The sequence below is a fragment of the Somniosus microcephalus genome, chromosome 14 (assembly GCF_052327205.1).
Source record: "Somniosus microcephalus isolate GS21.2 chromosome 14, FLI_Smic_1.0, whole genome shotgun sequence".
Lineage (NCBI taxonomy): Eukaryota > Metazoa > Chordata > Chondrichthyes > Squaliformes > Somniosidae > Somniosus > Somniosus microcephalus.
This window is the reverse complement of record NC_141000.1, coordinates 72,287,667-72,294,831: the sequence shown is the minus strand read 5'-3', so window position 1 is coordinate 72,294,831 and position 7,165 is coordinate 72,287,667. Positions and strand designations below refer to the sequence as shown.

General features: G+C 43.1%; 2 protein-coding genes across 17 annotated transcripts in view; one reads left to right on the top strand and one right to left on the bottom strand.

Annotated features, from left to right (window-relative positions):
* gpr34b (G protein-coupled receptor 34b) overlaps window positions 1–1,650 on the bottom strand; it is an 18,874-nt gene extending 17,224 nt beyond the window's left edge. The window contains exon 1 of the mRNA XM_086006662.1: window positions 1,458–1,650. The gene's annotated coding sequence lies outside the window, so the exon portion shown is untranslated. The remainder of the gene's footprint in view (window positions 1–1,457) is intronic.
* Window positions 1–7,165, top strand: part of caska (calcium/calmodulin-dependent serine protein kinase a) — a 540,018-nt gene that overhangs the window by 267,017 nt on the left and 265,836 nt on the right. The window lies entirely within an intron of this gene.

The window sequence follows — 7,165 nt, the reverse complement described above, 5'->3', positions numbered from 1 at the left end:
CTCAGTGGTAGCACACTCATCTCTTGTGGGTTCAAGTCGCACTCCAAGATTTGAGCAAATATTCGAGGCTGGCACTTCAGTGCAGTACTGAGGGAGCGCTGCATTGTTGAAGATGCCATCTTTCGGATGAACTGTTAAACCGAGGACCAGTCTGTCTGTTCAGGATAGCATAAGATATCCCATGACACTATTTCAAGAAGATCAGAGAGCTTGCCCAGTGTCCTCTGCATCCCCGAACCAACACCATTAAAACAATTAATAGGTCATTTATCTCTTTTTTGTGGGACCTTGATATGTAAAAAGAAAGACTTGTACAGCGCCTTTCATGACCACAGGACATCCCAAAGCGCTTTACAACCAATTAAGTACTTTTTGAAGTGTAGTCACTGTTGTAATGTAGGAAACACGGCAGCCAATTTGCACACAGCAAACTCCACAAACAGCAGTGATAATGACCAGATAATCTGTTTTTTGTGATGTTGATTGAGGGATAAATATTGGCAAGGACACCGGGGCAAACTCCCCTGCTCATCTTCGAAATAGTGCATCTGAGACGGCACCTCCAACAATACTGCACTGGGGCGTCAGCCTAGATTTTTGTGCTCAACTCTCAGGAGTGGGACTTGAACCCACAACCTTCTGACTTAGAGGCGCGAGTGCTACTGAACCACCGCTGACCATTACAAATTGGCTGCTGCATTTGCCTCCTAAAAATAACAGTTTATACACTTCAAAAATAAATTAATTCGCTGTGAGGTGTTTTGTGACGTCCTGAGAACTGAAAAAGCGCTATATTAAAGCAAATTAATTATTTCTTTGTACATGAAGTTGCAATGGATAAGGAAGAATGCTGGATCATCTGCCAAAGAAAAGTTTAACATCATGTACAAATCTTCTACCAGTGCAGAATTCTTGAAGGGATGGGTCGGGTGTCTAGTGATTTCCTCTCTTCCCATTCCCCCCCCCCCCTGCTATGCAATGTTGTAATTTTACTGATACTACTTGTTAAAATGCACTTTGACTTTCTTCGGTGTTTGTACACTGTTGCATATGTGTGAAATGTTAATTTTCCCAAAATGTGGCAGACTTTCAAACCAAATGCTACATAGGTTCTGTATGAGCAATTGGAGAAGGGGTTTCCCCAGCCAATTATCATTATCTGTGCACCCTCCTCCATTTCTCCCCCCAACTCTCCCTCCCCCCCCCCCCCCCCCCCCCCATTTCCAAATACCACTGAAAGTTCAGTTGTTTCTCATAAATTCATTCATTTACAACCATTTCCCTTTGATTGTTTGGTATAAGCTAGGTTTTTAAAAAAAAATACATGTTGCATTTTTTTTAATGCAGTCGATATCTTTGTTTCCATATGGTAAACAGTCAAGAAACATGTAAATTTATGGAGAATCTTCAAAGTTCTACAGGTCAAAGCATTTGCATAAATAAAGTTAATCACATACCTGTGAAGATGTCTGGATGTTGTGCATAAATGGACACGGTGCTACTTATCGAATTAATTAACTTTTTTTCAGTACTCAAGGATCCTGAATTTAGCTTTTAGTGAGGAGATGCCCAGTGTTCAAGGGCTTCTTGATCTAGAGAAACTTAACTGAAATCTATTCCTCTTTCACTTCTAGTAGTTTTAATGTTTGTGGATTTCCTTTCCACTGTGGTAGTTCTGCTGACGCTGTACATTTTGCTATTTGCATCTGTTTCCTTTTCCCCTGGACGTGGTTTATTAAGTGGTAAAATTCTTCTGCGTGATAACGTTCTTATGAATTTGAGTTGGTAGTGTATAGACAACGTAATAGATAAATGCATTGTTGGATATAACAATTAATTCAGCTTTAATAACCCCAAAAATATAGTAGTGTATATGATTAAGGTTTGGATCTTTAACATTCACCTGGATTACCAGAATTGCTTAATATTTTATCCAAAGTATGATACTGCAGACAATATGGTACTCCCTCACTGTAATTGCAAAGTGAATCAGGTTTCCACCCCTTCCACAGCACCAAAACTGCTTTACCCAAGCGCACAAAACAAATTCTCTGTGACTGTGATCGTGGTGCATTATCTTTCCCAGTACTCTGACATGTTTGACCATGCCATCCACCTTCAAAGCCTCTCCTCTGCTGACCAGCTCAGTGGGATTGCCCTCACTTGGTTCCACCCTTACCTATCCAGGTGAGGTCAGGAGAGTTGCCTTGCTTCCAGCTGACAGAATGAAAAATACCCTGTTGCTTTGGCCCATGGATGAGGTGAAAGTCATGGAGCAAGGCCCAGGCCAAAAACTCAACTCCATTTTGATCTGACTCTCTGTATCCCCAGGTGATGTGGTGGCTGTTAAAATCTCCCAACATAATTGGCAGGGTTTGGGAGCCTAGGAAAAATATTTGGCCAGAGTAGCTAACCATAACCACAGTGACAAAAAGAAAACACCCAAGCCAGAACCATCATAGAACTAATTCTCAGAAGTTGGCAACAAAAAAAAGCATGGGAAATTTAATCTGTGCAAAGATCAAGGACAAGTTTGCACTGAATCAAACTGGAGCAATATCCTTGATATTGACCATACTGTTGTAAAGTTATATATAATTGAGAATACAATGAGATACAAGAAAATTAAGTTGTATAAACATGTTGCTCGTTTATTTATCCCCAATGACTGAGCAGGTTTATCCACTGAATAACTGAGCCATGCAGATCAGGAAGATTCCAGACTTAATTCCTGGTTTCTGCTAAATTAACTGATTTCAGCCAGGATGGTGGCCAATGTTCCCCCTAATTATTTTTTTTTGGGTGCGCAGTCCCTTTAACGGGCTGTGCGGCCCATTCAAAATTTCGCACATGCACTAAATCTCCCGTGGAGAAGCCGGTGAGTGGCCTGCGCGGGACCTCCAGACAGCTGCGCGGCCGAGCAGCTTCGCAGGAACGTTGGTGGCAGGGGCACTCCAATTGGCCTCAGTGCCTCTGGGTTAGGGAGGAGAAAATTGTCCAAGTTAATGGTTATCTAGTAATTCTGGTGAACGTGCATCTGTGTTGATGTTGAGTGAGGACAGTATTGGGCTCATTGTTGTGATCCCCAGTGGTGCTCACTGTTGAGGCTCAACACATGAATAAGGGCCATTTGGGCAAGGTACCAGAGCACAGCTGGCTCCTGCAGGGCTATAACACTACAAGAACTGAATGATTTCAGGAGAAATTTGCAGAGGAAAATGAGGGGGTGGGGCAACAGTGTTATGGTTGTAACACATTCTGACTTGCATGCCTGTAACTAAACATACTTTAAAAAGAATAACAAACCCATAAAAAGATGAATAAATACCTATTTTGTAATTGGATGGAAGATTATGTATATTAAATATAAATTTTAAAAATCACAATTTATGGAACATGGAGACTAATTTATGTCTGCTAATTTCACTTAAATTATTGGAGTGGGCCTTTGGCGTAGCGGTAGCATCCCCGCCGCTGGGCCAGAAAGGCGTAGGGTTTCAAACCCCGCTCCAGACAGTCCCGGCAAGTGGAGTCGGAGCTCCGGCTCTAAATTCTGGGTTAACATCCAGCGGGATACTTGCGTCCGTGGGTGTGGGTGCCCCCCCCCCCCTCGTATGGGTTGTGGGAGCCCATAAAACCCTCCCGCCATAGGACTAACCACCCTAATGGCTGGTACGAAGATGGTTACGGTCAGGGAAGGAGCGTTAATCGCAGCCAGAAATCCTTCCACCACTTCATACAGTTCCCCAAAGGGAACAGTGTGAAGACACGTACGACGACGACTTAAATTATTGAAGGTAGGAATTTTGACAGCTTGACTGCACCTCATTTGCTCGAACCATGGGAGTGTTAAGTTTTGCAAATTAACTGGACAAAGATGAATATGGTTGTAAGTTTAGGTAGGTATTCTGGAGTTCAGCTCCATTATCTCAGGGACCAGTGAAACTTGCCCTGCAGAACTTTCCCTAAGGAAGTTATAAAAAAGTCAACAGTCCATTGTTACACAGATGCATTTGGTCTGTGAAAGAGACCAGCTTCATGGGCTAAATTGTGTTCATATGGCATTGCTATAATTTTACCTTTTTCCATGTTAATAAAATGCTGTTTAAACTTGCAAACATTATCCTGCACACACACTGGCTGAAGTGGTTGTAGTAACTTTACCTGTTTATCAGTTGACTTAGCAATTACTGGCCTGCCAGTAATTCTGGTACTATTTTTTTTTTTCATCCCTTGCCCCGCCAATCCTGAAAGCAATGCAATACAGTTCTACAGAACTCGACAGCCTTCCAGTACCCAATTAGCCATGATTTTGGGTTTGCTCATTTCAAATGACCTATATTCTGCTACAGCTGCGTGGCATGATTGTCTTTTGGTCTTTTTTGTGTGTACCCACAACACCATGTTATCGTTACCATACCAAATAACTTAATGTGCTTCCATATCTCTGCAGACTTCTTGCATCAGTAACTGGAAAGCTAATGGACAATTAAAAATTTAGAAACACATTAAGCATACCTTAAAAGTCCAAACTATCCAATTTTCACAGTGGCGTAGCAGCTATGGATGCTTTCACTGATTAGTCAAAAGAATTATTATTTAGATATTTTTGGTGGTCAAGAAGAGAACAAGGCTGCACACAATTTCTTTTGGGTTACATGTCCACATTTCTCTGGGACTTTAGCAGACTAGTAGTCTGATTTTCTGATGGCCATGATGGTCTGCTTACAATGCATCTGAAGTGTACATGTCCTGGAGATGGGAACAAAGCTAAATGGGCATTACTAACTTCCCATTGTGGTCAAAAAGTCAGAAGAATGTACACAGACCTTTATCATCCATTTTCATAACATAAGAATTAGGAGCAGGAATAGGCCATACGGCCCCTCGAGCCTGCTCCGCCATTCAGTAAGATCATGGCAGATCTTCAACCTCAACTCCACTTTCCTACCCTATCCCCATATTTTTTTTAATTAGTTTATGGAATTAGGGCGTCGCTGGCAATGCCAGCATTTATTGCCCATCCCTAGTTGCCCTTGAGAAGGTGGTGGTGAGCCGCTGCCTTGAACCGCTGCAGTCCGTGTGGTGATGGTACTCCCACAGTGCTGTTAGGTAGGGAGTTCCAGGATTTTGACCCAGCGACGACGAAGGATCGGCAATATACTTCTAAGCCGGGATGGTGTGTGACTTGGAGGGGATCTTGGAGGAGGTGGTGTTCCCATGCACCTGCTGCTCTTGTCCTTCTAGGTGGAAGAGGTCGCGGGTTTGGGAAGTGCTGCCGAAGAAGCTTTGGCAAGTTGCTGCAGTGCATCTTGTAGATGGTACACACTGCAGCCACGGTACGCCGGTGGTGGAGGGAGTGAATGTTTAAGGTGGCGGATGGGGTGCCAATCAAGCGGGCTGCTTTGTCCTGGATGGTGTCGAGCTTCTTGAGTGTTGTTGGAGCTGCACTCATCCAGGCAAGTGAAGAGTATTCCATCACACTCCTTACATGTGCCTTGTAGATGGTGGAAAGGCTTTGGGGAGTCAGGAGGTGAGACACTCGCCGCAGAATGCCAAGCTTCTGATCTCTTATTGCCACAGTATTTATGTGGCTGGTCCAGTTAAGTTTCTGGTTAATGGTGACCCCCAGGATGTTGATGGTGGGGGATTCAGCGATGGTAATGCCATTGAATGTCAAGGGGAGGTGGTTAGACTCTAGCTTGTTGGAGATAGTCATTACCTGGCACTTCTGAGGCGCGAATGTTACCTGCCACTTATCTCTTGATTCCTCTGGAGTCCAAAAATCTATCTATCTCCGCCTTTAATATATGCAGCGACTGAGCATCCACAGCACTCTGGGGTAGAGAATTCCAAAAATTCTCCTCATCTCGGTCTTAAAAGGCCGGCCCCTTATCCTGAGACTATGCGCCCCCCCCCCCCCTAGTTCTAGACTCTCCAGCCAGGGGAAACAATCTCTCAGCATTTATCCTGTCAATCTCCCTCAGAATCTTTTATGTTTCAATGAGATCACCTCTCATTCTTCTAAACTCCAGAGCGTATAGGCACAATTTACTCAATCTCTCCTCATAGGACAACCCTCTCATCCCAGGAATCAATCTAGTAAACCCTTGTTGCACCGCCTCTAAGGCAAGTATATCCTTCCTTAAATAAGGAGACCAAAACTGTACACAGTACTCCAGGTGTGGTCTCACCAGAGCCCTGTACAACTGCAGCAAGACTTCCTTACTCTTGTACTCCAGCCCTCTAGCAATAAAGGCCAACATGCCATTTGCCTTCCTAATTGCTTCATGGGCATCCTGTATGTAATTCTCCCAGGAAAACAGATTGGAAAGGTTTACATATATTTTTTCCTCAATATACTTTTTACTTGTAAGTTTTGAGGCAGCTAGCTATAAATGAAAAGAAGAAACAGTTGCAGAAGTTATGGTAAACCTTTTAAATCTCTGGTTAGGCCTCAGTTAAGAGTATTGTGTCCAATTCTGGGCACCACATTTTTGGAAGGATGTTAAGGTCTTGGCGAGGGTGCAGAGGAGATTTACCAGGATGGTACCAGGGATGAGGGACTTCAGTTCTGTGGAGAGACTAGAGAAGCTGTGATTTTTCTCCTTGGAGCAAAGAAAGTTGAGGGGAGATTTAATGCAAGTGTTCAAAATTATATGGGGTTTTGATCGAGTAAATCGGGAAAAAAACTCTCTCCACTGGCAGGAGGGTCAGTAACCAGAGGGCACAGATTGAAGATCATTGCCAAAATATCCAATGGGGAAATGAGACATTTCCTTTACACAGTGATTTATGATCTGGAATGCATTGTCTGAAAAGGGAGTGGAAGCAGATTAGTAACTTTCAAAAGAGAATTGGATGTATACTTGAAAAGGAGAAATGTATAGGGTTTTGGGGAATTAGGGGAGTGGGACTTATTTTTCAAAGAGTCGGCACAGACACAATGGGCTGAATGGCCTCCTTCTGTGCTGTATGATTCTATATGTTTTGCAGACTGACACAAGTTAGAGCTGTTTGCAAATGACTGGGTTTTTTTGCACTTGTGACTGGGGAACTGATGAGTGTGGTTAATGCCATAAGCAGCTCAACAAACCCATTTGAATACTTTTTTACTGAATGTTCATCATGTTATGAGATTTCATAAATTTTTGCTTATAAAATG